The sequence below is a fragment of the Dermacentor andersoni genome, chromosome 3 (assembly GCF_023375885.2).
Source record: "Dermacentor andersoni chromosome 3, qqDerAnde1_hic_scaffold, whole genome shotgun sequence".
Lineage (NCBI taxonomy): Eukaryota > Metazoa > Arthropoda > Arachnida > Ixodida > Ixodidae > Dermacentor > Dermacentor andersoni.
This window is the reverse complement of record NC_092816.1, coordinates 149,890,881-149,916,891: the sequence shown is the minus strand read 5'-3', so window position 1 is coordinate 149,916,891 and position 26,011 is coordinate 149,890,881. Positions and strand designations below refer to the sequence as shown.

The 26,011-nt window shown below is 45.4% G+C and overlaps 1 protein-coding gene across 1 annotated transcript in view; it reads left to right on the top strand.

The window, feature by feature from the left end:
• LOC126524642 (monocarboxylate transporter 14-like) overlaps positions 1–26,011 on the top strand; it is a 344,518-nt gene that overhangs the window by 280,103 nt on the left and 38,404 nt on the right. The window lies entirely within an intron of this gene.

Genomic DNA, 26,011 nt, shown 5'->3' with positions numbered 1-26,011 from the left:
CTCGACCTTCATGGAGCTTTTATAAAATCAGCCATCTCGCCGTCCTCAGAAAACTCAGCGTTATAGGAGCTGGCGAAAAAGTCCATAATTACATCGCCGCCTTCGTTTCCGATCGCATGGCCACTATTTATATTGGGTCTGACCATTCTCTCTCTTATTCCTTGGGGAGTTTCGGAACACCTCAAGGACAATGTTATCTCCTCTCCTTTTCAATATCACATCATGGTGCTGCTGGCTAGAGCCCTGATATTCATCTCGGATCTCAAATTTTTGCTCTATGTTGACGACTTCACCCTCTGGGTGGCGGTAATCTCCGATGGTCACATTCAGGAGGCCCGGCACACTGCCGCCGACAAGGTGGTAGTCTGTGCTAAACTCTTGAATCTTGTCAGCTCCCCTGCTCAGTCCGAAATGCTCCTCCTTCCCGCCCATCGCGGTTCTGAAAACCATATATCAGATACACTAATAACAGTGATCAGGACACCCGTACCTAAAGTCGACAGGCTCAGGGTGCTTGGACTACGTATACAACGAAATTGACTCAACACACACCATCAAAATGCTTCATACAGCACTGGACCACAATCTAGGGCTCATAGCCAGGATATCTAATAAGCATGGCGGACTAAGCGATGCGGAACTCCTCTGCTTAATCCAAACATTTGTCCTCAGTAAGGTTACTCATGCCATTCCTTCCCTCTACCTCCCCAAAAGGGACAAAAACGAAATCAACACCCTTTTACGCAAGATCTAGAAGTTCGCTCTTGCAATTGCCATCTGGATATCCATCGAACGTTTCAAGCAGACAGGCACAATCAACACCTTAAACGAACTCATTGAAGCCCATCTAACGCCACTATATACCCGACTCTCCAATACACAAACCGGAAGACGCATGCTACACACTCTCACCATAAGGCCAACCTCCATCGCAAAAACCAAAACACTATTCCTAACCGCATACATGAAAATATACGTATTCCACCCCTCCCAAAGGACATGCACACCGTTCACCGCGAGCAGCAGTGACGGCAGCGTGCAAAGGCTTTTGGGAAACGATTTCAGAAATCTAAGGAAGTGCTCTACGTCAATGCTGCAGAATACAGTACCGGTCCGTACTTTACTATGGCCGTTATCAATTCTCTAGGCCAGATAGTTACTGCCGCCTCCCTTCTTGCTTCCTTTTCTGAGAAGGCGGAAGAAAGAGACTGCCATACCTCAGGTTCTCCTCATTACAAATTATTAAGTCGTTGTCAGCGGCACTGAAACTGCCATCTACAACATTAAAGCGGGTAGGATGTGCAAACCAACCCTGTCCATCCTCCTTGCTAATCTCTCCCAACAAGATACCGGTCTAATTGGACTCAAGTTTACGCGGGTCTTACCGGAAACGAAGCGGTTCGCGCCAGCGCCCGAGAATTTGCCGTCCGGGCACAGGCATTACGTGAGCCAGACTCCGTTGCGGCAACAGTTGCTATGGCTGCGCGGGATCGCCTTCTAACTTTTATCATCAGCAGCCTGTGCAGCCTAGGTCGCCCGCAGCCTATAAACAGATCCGTGGCGACAGGTGCAGACTCACACGTTTCCCTCTCCTCACCTCCTTTACCTCGTCCACCTCTCTTTCTACCCCTCCTATAGCTGTAAATTTTGCTCCACAACCAACAATCATGACTACATCATGCGGGGGTGTCCTAAGCACCACCCTCACTTGTGCCTCCGTGGATTAATAGGTAACGAGGCGCACTGGGAGGTTGCCTCGTGTAGCAGCAGGCCCGATATCCAGGAGGTCGTCCTTGGGTGGGCTGAGAGGTTTGCGAGGGATTACAATGCGCAGCACCCTCCTCCTCTATCCCTCTGCTCCTTTCCTTCAAAAGGACAAGAAATTCACCACTGTAACAAAAACCCGCATGGTGCTAACTCCGGAACCCTTTCGCCGCGGCGGGCTGCTGCCTTGCGCAGCCCCAACCCCGGCGACCAACTCTGGGCCGTCCAGCAGGCCCGCGAGGTGGCGGCGAGGCTACACCTCGACGACCCCACGTGGGGGACCTAAGCCACCGTCCGCGAAAGCTCTGCAGGAGCATAAATAAAGTTGTTACCAACCATACACCGCCGCCACGCCTGCTTCACCTACGCTGCGGGTCAACCAGGCTGTGCACTATCTTCGGTATTGTCCCACGTGTGGGGAGTTGTGTCGACACACCGGCACGATCCTGGGAGAACTAGCCCTTTACAGCTTCGCTGTACAATTGGGTATGTTTTGTTGTCTCTTACTTACTTACTTAATTAATTAATGAGGACGACGAACGCGGGCACATTGGCACAAGCGTGTTCACGCGGTAGCGCCGAGGGGCGTCAACGAGCCAGCTGTGGAAGAAGATGACGACGTCGGAGCCAGTAGTGATGATGATATGCGGTAACATACGGATCCAGGGGAAAGCAGCTCTCACCAGGTTCGCTGTAAAAGAGCTTTCCAAAATACGTTCTGTTCTCGAACCCATTACAACGAGGTTAAAATGCTGAAATTGGGACGTAGTTGGTAATTTTTTCACACAGATAATTCACGGAACAAAACCTCGATTTATTTTGGAGAACTGTCCCTAACATACACTATCCTCTAAAATATTGTTTTCGCCAATGTGCCGCATACACGTTGTAAAATAGACGTCTTACTTTGGCAAAAGTCTTATTTTGGCCTGTGCTTAGAGGTTGGTAGCACACTAAGGTGGTCCGTAGAAAATACGTAGAAAGGCGGATTATGTCGAAGAGAATAACCACTTTCGCCACGAAGTTTTCATCCAATTGATTTGCGTGTTTACCGAGAAAAAAATTAATGTGAGTCTCACCACTGCAATATTTTGCTTCGCGCTTCGTCTTCACATCATAGCGTATTGCCCAAAAATACAAACGAAGATTGTGCAGATGGACGCGTGCCAAGAGGAATCAAGTCTGTGATCACCAGAAGTTCCTAAGAGACTAAATCCTGAAGGTGTGCCTACTTAATGTAGATCGACGTTGGGTACATTCGTGTTGCAGGAAATATGCCGCCGACTGCGCGTTATGTGGTAGGTCGGGCCGCAGGTCGCTTTCATGATCGTGAACTGGAGCACCACTTGTACGACACACGTTCAGTCACCGTAGAACCAGTGAAAAAAGAGAATAGATTTGGCGAGTATTGTTCATAGGCAGCTTTACTGAGCATATTTGACTAGTTCCGGGATATGTACCTACTATTATTCCAGCTACTTGGGGCCAGACAGAGAGTAGTCGACTGTTTTTGTTGGGACACGCAGAACAGGGCCTTTGTGATGTCAAGCCTGAAGAAACCAATAAGTACAGCTGTTTATTATTGGCCGCATTGTCGTAGTTAAGCCAATGCTATTGTTAGATTTGTGACTGTGTTTGTTATCGCATTTATGTACGAGGGGGTTATTTTTCAGTTTGATGGATTTTTGATAAACTAGGCTGTTGCAGATATCATCAATACCAGTCCTTGAGGGGGATTAGTCAGACAGGCGCACATTACTGGCAAGGGCAGTCACAACGCTTATTCAACTAATTAACAAAAGTTCTTAGCTTCATAACTATGTCTAAATTCTTCGGTTTGCCGTCCAAAACCGCGATTTGATTATGAGGTACGCCGCAGTGGGGGACGACGGATTAATTTTCACCTCCAGAGGATCTCCTACGTGCCTCCACTGCTAGGGGCACGGGCGCTTTTGCATTTATCCCACCCGGAAAGGCGGCCGCCGAGGCCAGGATTCGAACCCGCGGCCGCGTCGTCGCCAGCGCAACACCACAGCAGCTAAGGCATCGCGGCTAGTTGCTTCATAATTAGCTACATTACAGGACATGTTGCAATGAATGAATTCTAACTAGTTAGTTTACCGCACGCATCAACTTGGAATTAATTTGCACAATGGCACTGGCTTAGAGATATGTGCCATAAAACTCACTGCAATAATGCGTTGTTGTTCCGCTCACTTTTTTAACGAAACACTCCCTTATGCATTCAAGCACAGAAGTAATTGGAACGCCTACGTATATCGTCCCACATTTTTGGAAACTGGTTTCCTCCCGGAAATTCATTTGAAGTGGATACGTCTTGCAAGCTCACGGCCTATGATTTGTAAATTGCCATAAGTGTTCTAAAGTGGCTAATGAAAAAGTTGAGCAGGGAATTTTTGTTAATTAGTTGAATATGTGTTTCGATGCGTCGTGCTTGTAATGTGCACCTCTCTAAATAATCCAGCTCATGGACAAGAATTATGCTGTCTCGCACAGCCGACCTTTGAAAATAACGTAAAACTTAAATATGATCACCCTGTTTAGATACAAAGAATACAGTACGAAACAGAATATCCAGAAACCATATGCTGCGGATGCACGACCCATCTTTTCTTCCCCAGCAAATTCAATGGATTGTGTGTCCCGCCAATATGCTATCAGCTGAAGTCGAAACGCCAACCGGAACATTGTAATGATGGAACTCAAATTCAAAAATCTATTTCCCCGGTGAAAACGCAAATTACTTCGGTTAACATTTCAGTGCTGAAAGTTGTCATGCTTGGCAGTTATATCTGCTTTTCTGAGTACTTTTCCATGGACCACCATAGTGTGTTACAAGCTTCTCAACATAGGCCACAATAGCATGTTAGCCAAAGTCAGGCTTTTTATTTACAGCCCGTGCGCAGTAAATTGGCGAAAATAATCTTTTCGAAGATATTACGGCTTAGGAACAGTTAAAAAAAATATTTCCAGGTTTCCTTCCGCGACCTTTTTTTATGAAAAATTTCCCCCAAACGCTATAATGTGCGCATTTCTACCAAGGAGCTAAGAATTTAAAAACTTTAAAGCATTTTGTTAAACTGGCTTATAATGATAGGAGAATGTTCAGGCAACGTAAATAACGCAAAGTTTGAAAGAATGCAGGAGATGGTCTATTTTTGGCAAATTTTTGCTTCGCACTTCGTTTTCCACCATTTCTAGACATTCAAATGTCCTTCAAGAACGCAAATTTTTCTCATGCTCAACATATCTGAGGAAAATGCTCTGCAAGTAACACAGAGTATTTGTGGTATGCACGTGTATTTGATTTTGCACCTCTTTTAAGAGAAACGAATTTTGCTCGAGTTCCTCGGTTGGGACAGTTGACGTGTAATGACCCAATTATGTCATGCAAGCATGCTTAAATTGTGTAGTAGTTTTAGCGTCAACAGTGGCAGTTTTTTTCATGCTCACAATATTACCTCTGCGCCATTTCCGTTGTGCAGTTTCTGTGGGCACTTTAGTGCGCCAAAGACAAATCAGTAGCCAACATTACTAAAAATGATGTCGCTTCGTTTACCTGATTTGGCAGGCGGGGTTTTCGATATTGGTAGAACCATAACACCCCGGTTTCTTGACGCCGTTCTGCAAATGGTACAGTCTACTTCGTGTCCAACCCAGTCGCATAGGAGAAGGGGTTTTGGCCAGCATGACTAACGCCGTTGAGTTTAAAGCCATTGCTCCGAAGACGAGAAGTGCTCCTTCGAGGGCGTACGCATCCACGAGCCCCGAGAGCACGAACTGGCTCACAATGGCCGACAGGCCATATGAGATAAACATGAAAGACGTTGCGACAGAGCGGTATTTGTCGAAATGCTGGAGTGTGTATATGACGGATGCCGTCACGAATGTTCCGTGTCCCAAGCCTGCGTCAAGAAAAAGCTGTTTTACTGTAACATTCTGTTAGGAATACATTCTACTTGTATTTGCTACACTGTCCCCGTGGCTTTAGGAACGTTACAGACAAAGTAATTGAAGAGAATATACGAAATATAGCCCAGAAAGTTTACAGAAGTAGCACACCGTTGTTTCGGGGCTAGTTGGTAATCGATGCTTCCGTTCGTGCCTCTGTTTATTTCTAGATTCTGCGCTAATATAGTAACAAGTACAAAAATAGGGTCCGGCTCTTACATATTCCTATCGGACTGCCGAATTCCTTGGCTTGATGCTCTGACATCTCAACTTACTTATGACGAGTACGTTACCACTAGAAAGAAAGGCTTTTGCTAACAGGGCTACAGAGACCCGGACAGTCTTGTTATTCTTGGCTCTGTGACTGTAATTTCATCAATTACGTGACATCGACGTGGGTTGCATTTGTTAACTTACAACGGCATTAAATAGTGCGTAATAGAGCGTGCGATGCGCGTGCTGAATGGTGTTGATGTGCGCAGCTTCCAATAGCGCGCAACTGTTCGGACATATCAGAAGAAGGGTACTGTCGAAGTCCCAGTCTGTCGGTAAGCGAAATGCACGAACTTAGAAGTGACGGCCGGAAAGTAAACGAGGGAAGCACTGTTTCTCACCATGCATCGCTCCTACGGTAACGGTCATCCAAGTCATACTTGGGGCAAAGCCAGCGCAGACAAACGCCGCCGATGTTAGTATGGTGCTAAGAAGCACGACGCGGTATGTGTTGAGGTACCGCTGAAGTGCATGGACGCCCAGACCTGTAATTGATTGTACAATGCAGGTACATTATTTCAGGACAAAGAAAACGCAAGCTTCAGACGTCTACCTTGCGCTGAATTTGTGATGCCGGTCCTAACATATCTGAAATCCTTCATGGGTTTTACACTTCTGATTATACCTCTGCTAAAGCCCGAAATTTACAAACGCGCCATTCTCACAGCGAGGCTCCCGGGTGCATAATACTTTCTCCTTTTTGTGCAGAAGAATAGATGAGTATTTGCCGTAGACTTACGTTAAGCTATACTTGATGTCGTCGTTGCGTTTTTGTCATTGTGTAGATTGAAACTAACGTGCATTGTTCAATTGGTTACACTGCAGGATGTTCGCCGTGATTGGCATGCAAATAAGGACAATTTGTAGAGAATAATGGCAAGTTTCCCAGCCTGTAACAAGCTGTTTGAGTTACACTATATCCGGCTGGCAAAAAAAGAACTTTGGATGAGATAGGCACGGTTGATGCTCGTCCTAGCAGGGATGGCGCAGTCATCTCTATTGGAGGGGGAATTTGTGGGTAAGGGGGTGAGAGACAGGCATAGACTCGGAAATCTTAGCAACTATGCTAAGAGTTCCTTCTAAGAAAAGTGAAAATGCTTGGGCGAAGGTGAGGATTCTTGTAAAAAACGGCTAGCTGCGGATACTCGGATCGCATTGAAGTTTGGATAAAAGTTTGGGTAAAAGTTTGGCTAAATTATGCATAGCTAAAGCTATTGCAACAGCAACGTAAGAAACACCTAACAGGTGCTTTCATTACTCTCTTGGTCAATCACCTCTACTTCGCGCTAGCTGATTACAACTTTCGCCTGCACATTTCCCAATTTCATCACCCCACCTAATTTCCTGCAGCCATCGACTGCGCTTCGCTTCACGTGGCACCTATCGTCTTAGTGTAATGGTGCGAGCGTTATCTGCCTTATGCATTTCTTCACCTGCCCAGCACCATTTCTTCCTCATAATTTCCACAAGGATATCGTATACCCGCGTTTTCTCTGTAATTCACGTTTCCACCTTTGTGTCTCTTACGCCTATACTTATACTTCGGTGCATCGCTGGGAACATCACTGTGAAGAATAGTAGAATTAGGATGTGTGTAATCGGTATAGAATTGAACATTTTCTATACCAGCCAATGCATATTCGTGATGAACGTTCGGGTACGTCGAAGTTGTTGGCCCTATGGGTGAACGAGATAACGCTATACGCAATATTGAAAGCACCTGCCAGGCTCAGAACCTGCTATAAGGCAGGTTCTGAGCGTCTGTGAATGAGGCAAAAAATATTTTCTCGCCAACCTTAGACTAGGTGGATAAGATGCACCCTTTCCAGTGAAATCCAAGAAATAAAGCATTAGTCTATGCAGTGTACGCATTTGGTGTTACCCTAAACCTCTTTAAAAAAAAGTAAAATGTGCAAGCTCGAAACGCGCGGTGATGGTGAGCATTTGCTCGGACGCAAATGAGACTTTGGAGGTTGATTAAACGGAACGTGGCGTTATAATAACGGAATAAAAGTATCGCAATCTTTACCGCAAGATACATGCTTCCATCGGAAAAAGAACAATGGCGATTGATGACAAGAGAAGTTCTCATCGTGTCAATACACTGGTTCCCGCATATCGTTTTGTCTAAGGTGTCGTTCGAGTTTGCTTCCGAATAGCTTGACAAACCATGCAACAGTCCCGAGCTCACCCGGAGCAGAATTTTTTTTTCCTAAATGGAGCAAACGCTTGAATAAAACAAGGTTAGATTTCTTAAACGCACAGGAAAACACCATCAACCAGCGATTTCATGAGCAAAGCTAGTTTAGTTATTTCTAAACTGTCGTAACCCTTCTAGGAAAATGGGAGAAGTTAATTAGTGTGAGGAGGATTTCCTTGACATACCAGTAATTTTCATGCTTGCGGTAATTTTCATATTTGAGTTCAATACATTTTAACCACCCTTGCGCACATACACGCCAACGATTGCCTACGCGATCCAGAAGTTCGTGTGCCCCCACGAAATGAAGAAGAACGTATACAGAGGAAAATTCCGTTGAGAGGACACATGTAGAGAGCAACTGACCTTTACAGTAGAGTGGAATCAACGGATTTGTATACCCTCCAGGAAATATTTTGCTTTACTCGAGATCACATACAGGCGCGGAGCTTCCATTTGAGGCACTGATGGGTTAACAGATATATGTACGCATCGTGCGAAGTCGACTTGCCTGAGATGTTCGTGATTGTATTGGCGACGCTTTTCGGCCAAGACGCCTCTTCCCTGGTTATGCCGAACTTCTCCACAAAAAACACAAGCAGGAGCCCAAACCACGACCAAGGCATGCCGACCAGGAATCCGGCACTCGCCAACGACAGTGGCACTCCCCAGCACTTGTCTGTGGTGGTGGGCATCTCTCCCAGGCCTGTGTTTCAAATTTCAAGAGCGCTGCAGTGGGATCGGATCATTCGTAACGATTTATGGTCGCTTGAGGACTCACAAATTGAGCCTATGCTAAAGAATACAGGCGCCACAGGCAGAAAAACGTCAAGCTGTCCTCTCTTACAGAAGACAAGGAGCGCGCGCAGGAACGCAATCTATTGGAGGTTCTCTTGCAATGCGCTGATTTGGATTTCATGTTTTACGATATGCTTGTGTCTCTTTCGTCTAATATTTCCGTTAACGAGGATGCAGTGTTGTGTCGTAAACTTGTCACATGCAGGTTAAACGCGTTGTTTTTGTCGTTGTGGAATTTCTCGGGATTTATTTTTCCTAGAGCTGAAGAATGCAAGGTGGGGTAAACTCAAATGCTTTAATTACAAAAAAATACAGTACGTTTATTGTCGGCACTTACTCGTTGCTTTAAATTTTGACGATGACGCTGTATACTTGTTAATATACTTGTTATCACTAAAGCTCAAGGTGGATTTGTTTCGCGTTCAAGTTAGGGTACAAATTTTAGTGTTAAAAGTTAACACAGTGACAAGACACCGTTATTGGGAGATGAGGGTAAAGGGGAAGCCTCCTGAAGGATTTCGAACTCCTGGGCATCTTTATGGTGCAAGTACATGACTATTTTTTACGCATATCAACCTTGCCGAAATGCGACTACCGTGGGTGGCAATTTTACCTGCGACCTATTGCTTATAATCACATTAGCATATCCTCTGAGCAGCCACGGCAGGTGTACTACTCCGCTTACGTTGTAATTTTGTTCCCGTTGTCTTGGTGCAGTGCCATCCTCTCCGAAAAGCGTCGAGCAGGCTCCACTCAATGTTGTTTTCACCACGAACGAACCTTGTATTATTGTCTTCTGCATCGTTGGGGCAGAAGACAATGCGGGCGTTAATGGGTGTTCATGTAGTCGATAGGTCTGCGCAGCCGTTTATAACATCTTCGTGCAGTTTGACTGGCGCGCGCAGCTAGTGCTTTTTCTCTGTCCGGTATCTGTGATTTAACGCACTAAACCACCGCGCGGGGTAGCAAGGCGCAGCTTCGTCTAATGAATAATCCGATCTTTGCCTGTGTTTTTTCTCTGCCCTCGTGAACCCTTTCGACAATTTCGTAGCTCCAGTATCAGTGCTCCAGTATCAACGCGAGTATGAGTGACTGTTGTGGAATGTGCCGTGAAGCATGCAGAAATGTAGTTTACTGGAATGAGCAGAGCGGTTACAATTTCACGGCTGCCCACCGCGCTCGCCACTGCCGCTGTCGCTTCTCAGTTTTGTATCGGGGCGAACGTTCGGCTACTACTAATAATAAGTGCGAGTCCTTCATGCACCCCTTCCGAAGGGGGCGAGGTGGTAGGAGATCGCTAGTGCCTGCACTTGTGCGCCTTCATTAGCCCGTCATTATAAATATTAATAGACCTCTTTGGTGGTTTTTATTCATTCTCATTTGATTTCGGCAGCTCTACATCACTTCCTGGCTATTACATGCGAACGAGTGTACCAATGAAAAGTGTACCAATGAGACAGGATATTCACAAAAAAAAAAAACGCGAAAGATATATCTATATACACTACCTAATATATTGCGTGATATAAACACAAGGTACTGGAGGAAGATTAAGTAATACCGCGGGAAACCAGCTAATAAACTTACCATAAGACGCTTACACATAAAAATGTCCCAAAACATATATTACGACTTTGAAGAAAGGAACATCTGTTGATGAATTCATGACGGCAAAACTTTATATATTTTGAAGTTTGGGCTACAAAGTCGATATTATACGTACGAACCCACCAAGGTCTATGATGACTATTACGGTTGCGTTGTTTCTGCTAGATATTTCAAGATATCCAAACCATAATTCGCACCACTTCTCTTTGAGCTCTGGAACAAGATGTGGATGCATTCTAAGAGTAGTGAAAAACAGGGATACAGTGGTGTGGGCACTGCCATCATTCCACCACAAAACTCAACCAACTGCAATGACTGTTGGTGCTGAGCTTGTTTCAATCACTTGTAGAAATGTGGTTATTTTTCTAATATGGCATAGAATATCTTGAAAATGCTGTAGCATTACAAGCCTTGTAACCTTTCTGTTACGATTTTATGCTAAACAAATTACTCGTGTAAATAGCTCATGAAGACAGTTCAGATCAACGTTTTATACTATGCCAGGTATTTTACTGGCCAACAAATTTTTTTAAAGCGCACATCTTGGCTCCTGCAATTTTTTAGCACATTTTGGTTTGGGGTCGCGCATCTCCAAAGTTGCGCTAGTCATAGGATTTTCGCTAAGCATAGATAAACACATCTCGTGAGCTTCAATTTCGAATATACAGCAAATGCACTAAATTTAGTAATCAACGCGGCGATCAACCTATTATTACGAGAACATTTGTATCAGCACTTCAGGCTACTTTTCGCCGTCGCCATCGGCCTGATATGGTGGATATACATAGGTATTCATATGGAGCAAATCCCACAAGAGGTCGACTCTCCGAAGGCGTCCTTTACTTTCGCCTCATGTTCTTTAGATCTCCGTTTTTTTTTTTTTTCAGGCGACCTTGTGCACTCCATCTTTTACAGTCGGTTACGCTGCAAGTTTCCGGCGCGGTTCGAAACCTGGGACGCAAACACTTGGCACATCGTGTCGATGAAGTTTGCTCTGGCGGTTCTGAAAGTGCGCGAATGATGAAAACGACAGCCGACAAGACTAGGAATGTCGTCGTCGTTGAGTCATCCAGCGCACAAACAGATTCTCTGGCAATTGGCACAGATGACTGCGCTCCGGTCTATGCTCTTCGAGTCAGTTTGTTGGCCAAGCAGCGAGTGGAGCTGTTGACATACGACAGGCATTGTCTTTGTGCCTGCCGCGAGAGAATGCTTATGCATGTACTCAAGTGAAGTACTCAAATTCAACTCAAGTGAAGCACTAGGTTCGCGGGTCTTGCGCCCTCGACAATGCTCGCTGGCATGGTCGGTAACGCCTTGCGCTGGCAACACAAAGAAAACGCAGAGAAACGCGTGTTGCTGAATCGTCATTGCACGTAGGTGGATGAAAAAGTGATTCAACGGGCAGGTTTTTGATAAATGTGACCTCATTGGTGTCGGTCACCTTGGCTACTTCAATCAATCAATCAATCAATCAATCAATCAATCAATCAATCAATCAATCAATCAATCAATCAATCAATCAATCAATCAATCAATCAATCAATCAATCAATCAATCAATGAATCAATCAATCAGCTTTATTTCCTTGGAGTAGGAGGAGTACGGGACTAAAAGCTTGAGCAGCTGGATGAGGTCCCGACCCCTTTACATTTGGCAAAACAGCAGGATGGCGGTCAGTCATGCACAAAGAGTTCCAATAAATCAACGAATATTACATAACATCGAGCGACAAAAAAGTTTTGAAACAAAGCGTAAGAACAATACAACCCAATTGTATAGGCTTAAAATGGCATGAACATGAAAAACAGCGATCGACAAGTAGAGGGAAAAGAATTCGAAAGGATGTACTATTCCTTAAAATAAATGGACTGGGCGAAACGCTTAATGAGAGAATTTTGATTAAACGAAGGATCAAAATCTTCATGGTTTAATAGGTTCAGAAGGGAAGGTAGCTTATAGGACAAAGATTGTTCATCATAAGAAGCACTAGGGAAGGGTACAGTCCACATTTCTTTGTGCCTGATAGAACGAACACTTGTGTTTGCTTTTAACTTAGCAAGATTAATTATGGTATTGGTACCATACTTAAAAAAGTTTTATAATACAGCATCAGCCTATAATTATATAAACAGAACACCGGAAGAATTTCATACTTTGTAAAAAGAAGTTTTGTAGAAGAAGCATAATGTACAGCAGCAATATGTCGTATCGCTCTTTTCTGCAGCAAATACAGCTTGCGCAAATTTGTTATGCCAGTAATACGCCACACTATGCTGCAGCCCTGCAACATAGCGGACACTAGCGCATTGTAGATCATAATCTTCACCTTTACAGGAAGAATACATCGCGTACGTGCAAGGACACCAATGGCAGACGACATCTTTGAATGGAGGTTTTCGACATGTACGTTCCATGCAAGGTGCTTTGAAAAAATGTATTCCAAGGGTTTTAACAGAATCCACGAACTGTAACTGCTGAGAGCGCAAAAATAAATTAAACTTCTTTGTCAGCGTTGTTTCTTTAGGCGTGTACAAAATAACGTGTTTTTGAAGGGTTTACTTTTAAAGAATTCACCGTGGCACAGGCATCTAGGTTAGACAGCGTTTTGTTAGCCATCGCTTCTATCTCTGTTTCGAAATTCCCTGTTATAAAAACTGCCACGTCATCAGCATATGAGACGAATGTTGCGTTGTCTGTGCAGTGTACAATATCATTTATGTAAATCAAAAATAAGAGTGGCCCTAGAATGCTTCCCTGTGACACACCGACAACGACCGGCTTCCTTGCAGATGTTTCATTGTTTGTATCTACGAATTGTGTCCTGTTTGAAAGATAGGATTCTAAAAGCGCATGCGCTGTTCCACGCACACCATAGTTTTCTAATTTACTAAGAAGGATGGTATGATCAATTAGGTCAAATGCTTTGTAAAAATCGACGTATATGCCTAATGCCACTTGATTGCGACTGAATGCATCTATAATTATTTCTTTTTAAGTCAAGAGGGCTGTTTCGGCAGAGCGATGCTTCGTAAACCCATGTTGAAAGTCTTTCAACAAATTGTGCGGATTAAAAAATGATAGCAATATGATATGCATTAATTTCTCAATGCTTTCGAAAGCACTGGAATCATCGAAATGGGTCGATAGTTGTTTAGTGCCCCCTTATCACAATGCTTGAAGACTGGAACAACGCGTGAAGTCTGCAGTTGTTTTCGAAATATGCCTGTAGTTAATATTAAGTTAAAGATATGGGTAAGAACAGGGCATATAATATCAAGCACATACGTTATGGGGCGAATCTGGATACCATCGGCGTCCAGGGAGCGGCTGTTACGTATATCACTGATGCAAGAAAAGACTTCTGAGGGGCAAGTTGGGGCAATGAATAGAGTGTTACTAAACGCGTTTACAAGCAGGAACTGAGTATAGTTGTTGAGGCTATCAACGTCATTAAACTGTGGTTATAAGGTGAAGATTTCGTTAAACGCTTTGGTATAGCATTTCCGGAAAGTTTCTGCCCGTTATGACACAATACATCTGGAATAGCTGAAATTGAATTGGGCTTTAGCAAAGAATTCAATTTGCGCCAGAGCACATCACTTTTTTGATTGGCTGGGTCGCTAAAATTTCCACGTAATAAGCATCCTTAGCAACCCTAAGCTGATTAGTGAGATTAATTCTGTATTTCTTAAACTCGCTGAGCAGGTCAGGATCTCTAGATTTCACAAATCGAGCATACATGGTATGTTTGTGTTTAACCATACCAAGAAACTCAGGTGTTAGCCAAGGTTTTTGTGCTTAGGATGGCCGTGTCATTTTTTTCATGGCGAAGTGTTCATGGTAAACAGTTTTGAAAGTGCTCATAAAAGCAGCATACGCCCTGGCACTATCGTCTGCTCGATAAACGCTGGTCCAAGCTACTTGAGTAATAGCTTGGCCAAATGCTTCAAGATTTGATGAAGTAATGTAGTGAACAAAGACTGTTGTTTTAGTTTTACTAGAAATACAGTGAATTCTATTTAATAGTATTATAATACCCAGATGATCACTGATATCAGTGTACACAACTACGGCCTCTAATGAATCAATATTGATGTTTTAAATGAATAAATTTAATAGGGATGCACCTGCGAAAGTCACGGGCGTTGCAGTAGATATTGTGTTTGAAAAACCACAGGTAGTGATACGAGATTGAAAATCTTTTTATAGCGGGGAAGACGAAAGCATGTTTATGTTGACATCACCGCCTAAGGTCAGATTGACCTTCTCATCTAATGTATAACTGAAAAGTTTTTCAAGAAGCACAAGAAATCTGGTTGCGTCACCTGATGGTGGTCTGTACACAACGGAAAACATATTGCTATGACTCTGCATTGTTAACACGTCGTAGTCGGAAGTTATATCAGTGTATTCATCTACGGGCTTAGCCTGAGCAAAAGCATGACACAGCCCCTACGCTTAACCTGAAGACTTCGGAAAAACGATTGATAGCCAGGAGGGTGAAACATGTGCGATGTGGGCGTCAACCAAGTTTCAGTTGACATTATTGCTGTAAACGGTACTCCGAAAGTGTCGATTAGCAAGGTCAAGTCGACTATTTTATTTGGAAGTGATCGAACATTTTGATGAAAAAACGTCAGTTCCGGCTTTTTAAATGACACTGATGGTTTTATTTCGGATGGAACATAGCCCATTATTAAGCCAAGTGGACCATGGTTAGTCCCAATTAGCAAATTTTAGACAGGTCCCTTGCGCTTCCAATGACACACACCCGGATAACTTCCGTTTTCCTCGCCTTGGTGCGGCAACCATCGGTGCATAGAAACTTCAACTTTTTTTCTCTTTAGAGCCAGTGCCTGGGCAAAAAGACGCTTATTGTCGGTCGTCAAGGGTTCATTGATATAGACTGGAGTGGCTGGGGTCTGAGAGAGATCAAGGTCTGTCGTAGTTAATCTAGCCTTTCTAGCTTTGCTGATAAAATCAGCCTTCTTTGTTCTCAGGCAAAATCGGGCTATTATGTTTTTGTCTTTCTTGGCGGGCACCCAGTGAATGACCTCAATATCTGCAGAAGTCACTGGACACCCAATCTTGTCTCCGATTTTTTTTGCAAAATAGCATTGCATTCCTCCCCTTGCGTGCGCGGTATACCCTTAATCTCGACGTTGTTAATTCGAGAGTACTGCTCCAAATCAGCAAACCTTTTGACTAAGTGCTCGTTTTCTTGCTTTAAAGCTTTGTTGTCCAATGCTAGCGCTTCCTGATCTTGTTTCACGCCGACAGACCTCAGTTAATGCGTGGCGATCGGCCGCGCCTATGGTCAGTGATGCGCTGACAACACAGGATAAGTCTCCCTTGGATCACGAAGCATTTCGTTGCTGGGGTCCATGGAGAGGTAGGGTTTCAGCAGTCTTTGTAGGTCAAGTAAGGGCAGAAGTGGAGAAATGAGGGCGACCTTAAGGGCCGCATGCTCAACTACCTTGGTTGTGAAGCACTCTCAGTCTCTGGCAGTGATTGTGAGGTGTCGGATGACTTGCAGCGGAAACAACTGTCCGCGGCCAGTGTCTAAGGCGAGCTAGCCGGTGATCATGTCTGCCGTGTGAATTCAGGGTCAAGCAGCAGTATCGAGGCGATGCCCCTCACGAGCTCCGTCCGAGGACAGTAATCGTCGTACTGGCCGGAGACTGAGGAGAGCCAACCAAAAGCAGCTATCAGAGACGGACTATGACAAGCCAGGACCGCTGCTTGGTGGCGTCGTACTTACACCATGACTTGGCAGCATGACGAAGTCGCTTTGCCACAACCACTCATCATTTGTTGTATGGCCAAACAATGCAATCACCCAGTGCAGTGACGAGACTGCGTCTATGTAGTAGAGAGAAGCACACATGTGGCTGACGCTACCAACGCCGCCTTTTTCTCCCTCGTGTTTGTCTGTCTCTCCTTTGTGTTTCCTTGCCTGCGCTGCCTTTTGCACATAGTACTGTACAGTACACACACACACACACACACACACACACACACACTCATATATATATAAGCGCATCGGCGTCAGAGTGCTTTTTGCCCGATTGGTAGACAACGTGGATGTCATATTCTTGTAAGCGAAGTGCCCATCGGCATAGGCGACCTGACGGATCCTTTAACGAGGACAGCCAGCAAAGAGAATGGTGGTCGGTGACAATATGAAAAGGGCGACCATATAGGCGTGGACGAAATTTGACGAGAGCCCAAATAATGGCCAAGCACTCCTTTTCTGTCGCAGATTAGTTGGTTTCCGCCTTCTTTAATGTGTGGCTCGCATACGCGACGACGTACTCGTCATAGCCGTCTTTCCGTTGTGCGAGGACTGCACCAAGTCCAATGCCGCTGGCGTCCGTATGTACCTCTGTAGGCGTTGTGGGATCGTAGTGTCGGAGAAGCGGTGGCGAAGTAAGTAGGCGACGTAGTTGTTTGAAGGCTTCGTCACAAGAAGTTGACCACATGGAGATGCCATTGGTAGCGGTAAGCAAATTGGTCATTGGTGCGATGATAGTTGCAATAATGCGCACAAAACGCCGAAAATAAGAGCGGAGCCATACAAAGCTGCGGAGCGCCTTAAGAGTAGTGGGCATCGGAAGCTCTGCGACCGCGCGAAGCTTGGCTGGGTCAGGAAGCACACCGTCCTTCGATACAACGTGTCCCAATATGGTTAACTTGCGGGCAGCAAAACGGCACTTGTTGACGTTGAGTTGGAGGCCAGCAGAGGTGAGCCAAGTCAGTATCTCACGCAAGCGAACGAGGTGCGTCGGGAAATGTGGCTAAAGTACCACGATACCATCAAGGCAGCACAGACATGCTTTCCACTTGTAGTAACGAAGGATGGTGTCCATCATGCGCTCGAAAGTAGCGGGCGGGTCGCAGAGCCCGAATGGCATTACAGTAAATTCGTACAAGCTATCGGGTGTGATGAAAGCTGTCTTCTCACAGTCTTCTGCCATCGGCACTTGCCAATAGCCGGAGCGAAGATCCAAAGATGAGAAGTACACCGCGCCTTGTAAGGAGTCGAGGGCGGCATCTATCCGAGGCAGCGGATAGACAAGTGATCTTATTGAGTCGACAATAATCCACACAGAAGCGTATTGACCCGTCCTTCTTGTGCACTAATACCACAGGAGACGACCAAGGACTGTGGGAAGGGCGAATGACGCCAAAGTGCAGCATATCGTCGACTTGGTCGTTAATGATATATCGCTCGGCTGCCGACCCGCGGTATGGTCGCTGGCGTAAAGGAGGATGGGAACCAGTGTGGACACTGAGTGACGGTTCCCGTACGCCCGAGCGATGGTTGTTCACAATCAAACGCCGAGCAAAAATTCTGAAGAAGTGCGAGGACTTGCTGGCGATACGGAGGCGGCAGATCGGCGTCTACGACAATGACGATGATGACGTGCACAGCACGGGAGAAGTGAGGGCGTCGAGCTCATAACAGGTCGTGTTGTCGGATACATGGAGAATGTGAAGCGGGTCAATGGGCTGAACACGACCTAGTGATTCCCCGTGCAGTAAGGTGACAGGGTAGTCAGACGGGATACACACAGGCATAGAGGATAATCCAGATACAGTGGTGAGGACAGCAAACGGGAGAGGTAGGGCCTTGCGACGTAGAAAAATAGGCGACGGTGTAAAAAGTACTACAGCGTTTGGCGCGGTAGAGCAATAGACGGGCACAACACAGACATTTCGGGTGGTATGTCCGTATCGGACACAACGGTGAGCTTGGGGGCTTTATCTTCAGAAGGGTCGGGCAGCGGGGCATCGGAAAGTGGGAAAAGCGCCATTTCGGCCCGGGCGCAGTCAATGATGGCACGATGGTGAGACAAGAAGTCCCAGCCGAGAATGATGTCATGTGAACACGAAGACAACACGACAAATTCAACAACATAGACATTGCCGTCGATGACCACCTTTGCAATACATTGAGCAAGCGGGGCTATATGCTGCGTAGTCGCGGTGCGTAGAAGCATACCAGACAACGGCGTTGTGACCTTGTGGAGGTTACTACAAAGCTTTTCGTCGATAACAGAAATTGTAGCCGCAGTATCAATAAGCGCAATTGCGACGGTTCCTTCGACGAAAACGTCCAATAAATTGCGTGGCGACTGTGCAGGCCTTTTAGAAGTCGCGAAGCTTGCAGTTCGTGCCTGCGGAACTGCAGCAACTAGTTTCCCTCGCTTGGTGACTGTCGGCGAGGCAAGGGGGAATGCGAGCGACGACCGCGGTGATGGCGAATGATGGGTGCCGACAGGGCGTCGAGGAGGCGTCGAGAACTCTGGGTTAGGAAGCATCGCATGCCCGGTAATATCGTAAGAGCAGCCATATCCAGGCGTTGCGACAGCAGCGTTAGCAGGTGGCATGCGACGATGGCACAAGCGCGCGACATGACCGGCGACACCGCAAGCGAAGCATATGGGCCGGTTGTTACGTGTGCGCCAAGGGGTCTGAACTGTCCTTCGAGACGGAATTGGAGGCGACGCGGGAGGAGGTGCGGCTTGAAGTCGAATTCGCGCAGGAAACGCAAACGTCGGCGCCGCAGGTCGCGCGGCGACTTCGGCATAGGTCAGAGGTGCAGCCACAGCAGGGCAGGGCTGGGCTGAAGGTAGCGAATCGACAAGTTCCTCGCGAATGGCCCGCCTAATGGGAGTGGCCATAGATGTGTCATAGACTGGGGAGGTCGATCGTTGAGAGGCCGCATAGACAGTTGGCGCGCCACCTCTTCACGAATGAAATCCTTATTCTGAACAGAGAGCGATGATGCTGGCGTGGAGTTGGAGCGAAGCGTGAGGCACGAAAGAGAGTCACCAGGTGCAACAGCGCTGCGCGCAAGGGCCCTTTGTCGACGGAGCTCATCGAAGCTCTTGCAAAGAGTGACGACAGCAGCGACAGAAGCAGGGTTTCTACCAGGAGCATTTGAAATGCGTCGTCCTCGATGCCCTTGAGGATGTGCTTCACCTTGTCCTCTTCACTCACTCGTGGTGGAATCGACACGCAAATATCCACGACATCCTCTATGTAGCTGGTGTAAGTTTCGACGGGCTGTTGAGCGCGCTGGCGTAGGCGCTTTTCAGCACGGAGTTTTCGCAAGGCCGGGCGAACGAAGACTTCCGCGAATGCTGTTTTGAAAGCGGACCAGGTTTGTAGTTCCCGTTCATGGCTGTGGAACCAGAAGTTCGTAACATCGGCCAGATAGAAGATGACAGTGCGTAGCTTCGTCGGGTCATCCCACTTGTTGTGATCACTGACGCGCTCATAGATAGAGAGCCAATCTTCTAGGTTAGTCTCACCTGATCCGCTAATAACAGGAGGATCCCGGTGCCGCTGGACGGCGCCGTACATGGTAGGAGCGGAGGATGCTCCAATCGGATTGTTGGGAGCCTCGTCCATGGTAGCGGCTGGAGCAGTTGTCAAAGTTCGGCTGCGAAGTTCCAGTGTGACGTCGGGGAGTGCAGCACCTTCCACCAAATGTAATATGAGGATATATTATAAGAGGCAAGAAGCACAGTCTAGTTGTACCGGCAGTACACGAACGCTGATCGCGCACACAGTCGACACAAGAGCGTCTTCTTCCTTTCCTCTTGGGAGTCTGCGCTGCTCAGCACAAGCCAGCAGGAACAGCAACGGCTGATCCAGCGGGCTCGCGAAGTCGCGCATGGCAATGGAGCCCTGGACTGAGGGCCCCACTCATCGAGGAAATTTTCTACTCGCTTTATGCAATAAATGTTTATTCTCTCTCTCTCTCGTCCTCCTCTTCAGTACACACTGGCTGCCCAGTTTACTCAATGATCTCACCAGATGCAATATCGTTGTGCTCACTTGTTCCGCAAAAAATCTCCATGAAGTGTTTCTGCGATCTTGACTGTCTATGGTTCTACTTTGTGAATTTTGCTCTTGCAGTTTTTTGCTCTTTTTTTCTTGTTTCTCCTCTTTTTTTTCCTTAACATGTTTCCCACCTTCCCTGCTGCTGCCACTGTAAACGGAACCTGGGGCCAGTCAAGTTTCTCTGCAGCTTTTTCCCCCTTATGCAAAAAAGAGGTGAGGCGTGCATACAGGACACAAGAGTACAGAAGTGGACAACACGAACGCCGATTATCGACTGAAGGGAGCACTGAGGCGAAAAAAGAAGGAAGACACAAAACTCACCTGCGCAATCTTAGGAATGGTATCACCACGTGTCAGTCGGGTACATGTGCCAGTCTACGTGAGAGATCACTGTTAAGGCACTTAATCTCTTGCTTATGTAAAGTAATCAAAGGCTGACTGACGCCCGCACTTCCACCATTATAGATATGTCATACCACTACCATAATACGCGTATCTTCATTCTTATTCCTGTAGAATATCGCGCATTCATCTAATTCTGGCGTGCAGTTACAATCTTGGCAATGTAGGGAAAGATTAGAAGGCGATGCACCGGTTGACGACCTTTTTAGTTCCGTTAGACTCTGAGTGATACAGCGTCCCGTTTGCCCTACGTAGAACTGGCCACAACTAAGGTGAATTTTATAAACTACATTCCTACGGCAGTCAGTAAAACTGTTGTTCTTATTGTGCTTCAATGGACAAATATCTGTTCTTTTTTTGCCTTTTACCTGCTCCTTTTTCCTCTGTACGGCAGCGCATATCTTACCTAGCTTATTGGGAGCAGTGAAAGCAACATTAACATCATATATACTTGCAACTTTTTAAGCCTGTGCGACACTGAATGAATGTAGGAAATGGCCACTGCTCTTTTTTTTTGCTATTACTGCTTTCTGTAATCACGTCCGTCCCCATCGAAACCGACTTATTTAGGCGCTCAGCCACAGTGACCACTGCTACACTAGGACTACCTGCTTCTAATAGGCGGCGGACCTGCGCATTAAAACTGGTGCTCATTTTGTGCATGCAGGATCTGGTGAGAGAAGACTTAAGGCACGACATGGAAATTCTGTTTTTTACTACTTTGGACTGCTTGGATTGAAAGTTCAGCAACGCCTTCGAAGATCTTGGGGAGTACTGCCAACAAACGCGATTTTGTTCGAAGACCAAGGAAATGTCAAGAAACTGAATTACGCGTCGCTGAGGAAATTCCTTGGAAAACTTTAATCCTCCTCCATAAAGTTTAAATTGCTCACTTACTGAGGTAGCAGCGGAATCGAATTCTTCCCTAGTGCAGAAAATCAGGTAATCATCAACGTGACGCAATATATTGATAACGCTTCACCTAAGGCTTTCTCTAAGCAGCTGTCAACCTTACTCAGGTAAATATTGCAAAGAATAGCGGCAACCTTTCAGCCAATACAGACTGACACGTGGTGACACCATTCCTGAGCTTGCGCAGATGAGTTTTGTGTATTCTTTCTTTTTTCGTCTCAGTGCTCCCTTCAGTTGATAGTCGACGTTCGTGTTGTCCACTTATCTACTCTTGTGTCCTGATTGCACGCCTCACCTCTTTCTTGCATAATGAATCCTTACCAACTAGCTCAGCTTTCTGTCGTTCTAAGCTTTTCTTCCCCTTGTTTTTCCGCCACAACCATGTACTTCCTTGCTTGTGGAAAGAAATACATAATAAATAATAAAATAAATAAATAACTCTAGCCTGTTCATCTGAAAGCATGTGCTCTTTACTGTGCAAAATAAGAAACTTTACCACACTTCGCGTTCTTGCTATTCGTCATTGTATGCGTATAACTAATTTCGTTTAGACATCTTCCAGTCATTGTTGATCAATTTCTAGTTCATTAAGGATTGTTTCTGGTAGTTTTATTCATTCTTGATGTGCTTTATTCGATTTACCTTGAATTTCTCGCATAGTTTGCTCAGACCTTGCATAAGTATTATTTTTGCAATAAAGTGTTGCTGTGTCATATTCTCATTTCGTGTGCGCTTGGCACAAAAGCCATGGTCTACCCGCCGTGGTTGCTCAGTGGCTATGGTGTTGGGCTGCTGAGCACGAGGTCGCGGGATCGAATCCCCGGCCACGGCGGCCGCGTTTCGATGGGGGCGAAATGCGAAAACGCCTGTGTATTTAGATTTAGGTGCACGTTAAAGAACACCAGGTGGTCGAAATTTCCGGAGTCCTCCACTACGGCGTGCCTCATAGTCAGTAAGTGGTTTTGGCACGTAAAACGCCATAATTAAAAAAAATTAATAAAGAAACCCCGGATCTGTACGATTGTCAAGAGGCACCCATTTGGTAGCGGGATGTCATTCCCATTTTTGTTGTAAACATCGTTGCTGCATACGAAAGGTGGCAGTGCGAATTCATTTTCATGGACATGGGCTTTTTCAGGTGACTTGGTCGAGGATGCGTTGGCCTCTATAGGCATCAGTGCTTGGCACTGAGCCAGGAGCTCAGAAGCACTAAAGACCGATGCTTCGCCTCATTTGAAAACCGCGAAAGCGAGCTTCTGATTATCGTAAACCTTTCAAGACTGCTTCTAGACCAGCTTCCAGATAACGTCTTATAAGCGTTTAGAAATTATATATGAAGAGCCCTGGCAAAGGGTTTATTTGTGTCTTTCGCAATCCTATTTCAACCAGCTTTTTGAATACGTTTTGAAGAGCTGTTCTAGATCATGTGAAAAAAGTAATTAAGCCGGCCATTAGCAGTCATGTACGACGTTTTACCAACGAAGTTGTGTTACTCTTGTCTTCTTTAAACCGTTTCTTTCATCTCCGATACACGATATAAAAAACGTTATGTATCTCTTTTGTGCTACCTGGGCAGATAGATAGATAGATAGATAGATAGATAGATAGATAGATAGATAGATAGATAGATAGATAGATAGATAGATAGATAGATAGATAGATAGATAGATAGATAGATAGATAGATAGATAGATAGATAGATAGATAGATAGGCTTAAAGTGCTCATAGCATGCTAATCCCGTTCAAAGGTTTTGACCATGGAGCGATGATACTCGATGGAAAAACTTAAGTGCATCTATTTCTTCTGAACACATAGACACGGTGTTTCCTGTTCGTATTTAACGGGCGCCTTATTGACAATGATATTACCTAGGCCACGAACGCTTTCGTAGCTGTCAAGGCGCGGTTCCTTCTAGTCAACAGGATTTCACTTGCATGCTGTGTCGCACCAATATATCGCAATCGCTCAGAGATTTCACACGGTTCAAGGGGTCGCTGTTGTGGTTCATTCACCTCGTGGCTCATATCCATCTAGGAGGATTGGCAGTGACATGGGTGTATTATTCAATATTACAACTACAAATAAATTTTCTGGGCTGCTATAGAGTAGGGGCAGCTGAAAAGTGACATTATATTTTTAAATGATAGCAATTATATCTTTCATCGGTACTCACAACTAGTCCCAGACCGAGAAGGTAAAGCAGCGTTTGGTATAACATTCAAAAATTTCAAGAACGCTTAAGCTTCGTGTGTAAGAGTGGAACACGATAGCATTCAATGATTCCTGACTGCTTCCTACGCTTCCCGGCCGTTGAAGCTTATGTAAACGGAATGTTTACCGGGAAACGCGGGCGACGAACGCTATGCACGAAGGCGAGCCTGCTGGTAAAAATGCTGCCTCTTGCATGGACCGCGATGAATGAATAGAGGTATAGATGGGTGCATGTTAGACCGTCCCCTTTGGAACGGGGCGGTGGGTTGAGCCACCAAGCACTTGCTATTATACTGACTAATGTCCTACCTAGGATAAAAAAGAAAAAAAAGGCGCTATGAACTCCCACAACCAAATTTTCTGATCCCCTATTGCGAACTTTGCTTTTGTACGTCTCCGTCTTTTGTTGTTTCCCTACTTTTCTTCCACCAATATACCCATCTCCTCTTACTAATCTTTACTGCGGACATGTTGACTTCACCACAGCTCTTGCTTAACAAAAGGGCGTCAAGGAGACCAGTGGTGCCTTAATCGACCGCTGAGCAGACGTCTTCGCATTCTAAAAAAAAAAAAAAAAAAACATGCTCCATAGTTTCCCAAGCTTTACTGCAGCAAGCACATGCTCCTTCTTCCTTCTGATATCTCGCTTCATAGGTGTGTGTCCTAAAGCATCCCGATCTCGCTTCGAAAAGTAATGAGCTTCCCTTTGAGTTATCATCATTTGTTTCTTTCTTAGTTTCGTTTTTTTTTCTCTTAAGTAGTTACTCATGGCAGGTTTCTTTTCGGTTGCAGCCACCCATGAGATTATTTTAGCCTCTCTGACTTTCCGTTTGACGTTCTTTGTTCCTATGTTGCCCACCCTACAGGCCGCATACTTGCTGGTAAGCTTCATAGTTCTTTTCCTCCACTGTGAATCAATCTTTTCTTGTACAGATACCTAAACACTCTTCGAGTCCATTTACTTTCTTCCAAATTCCTCTGTAGCTCTTCATAATCAATTTTACTGTGAGCTTCCCTCACTTCAAAACTATTCCAGCCCATATCACCCTGCAAAGCTTCATTTGTAGTCTTACAGTGAGCGCCCAATGCGAGGCGTCCCACTCACCTTTGGTTCCCATCGAGTCCTGATTGTACCACTGATTTAAAGCAAACAATCGCATTTCGAAAAGTAAGTCCTGGAATCATTACACCTTTTCACATACCTTGGAGGACCTCGTACCTATTGTATCCCCAAACGCTGTGTGCTTCATTATGGCTGACTTTCTCTTCTCCCTCACTGTTATTGTTTTTTCCTATGTTTCCATATATCTATTGCCTTCGTTTATCTATATACCAAGGTGTTTATATTCTATTACCCGAGTTATTTCCTGACCCTGTATCGCCACTGTCTGTTCGCTGTTTTCATTGTATATCATAACACCTGATTTTCTAACACTAAATTTCAAACCTAAATTGTTGCCTTCCTGTCCACAGATATTAGCCAAACGTTGCAAATCACTTTACTTCTTAGTTAGCAACACAAAGTCGTCCGCATAAAATAAACCTGGAAGATGCTGCTCTACTACTGTACCCGCCTGTTTGCACGAGCGATTAAACCCTATATTACTTCCTTCCAGCACCCTCTCCATCCTCACCATGTGCATCACAAACAGCAGTGGGGACAAAGGGCAACCCTGCCTCAGTCCCTTGTTCATATGAACTTTCTCCTCGCTCCTCACCCCTTTCAATTCAACGCAAACGGTAATTTCTAGGTAAATCTCTCTCAAAAGGTGGAGACAATCGTCACCTAAGCCTTCCCCTGCCAGAATATCCCCCAAAATGTTGCGTTTCACGTTGTCATAGGCTCCTGTAATGTCTAAAAAGGGCATATATAACGGTCTGCTTTCTACTTTTGATATTTCAATACACTGAGCAAGAGCAAGAACAAATGTTATCATCTAAATGCCTACCTATTCTGAAGTCATTCTGAAGTTCTCCGAAAATTCCATTATTCTCTGCCCATGCTTGCAGC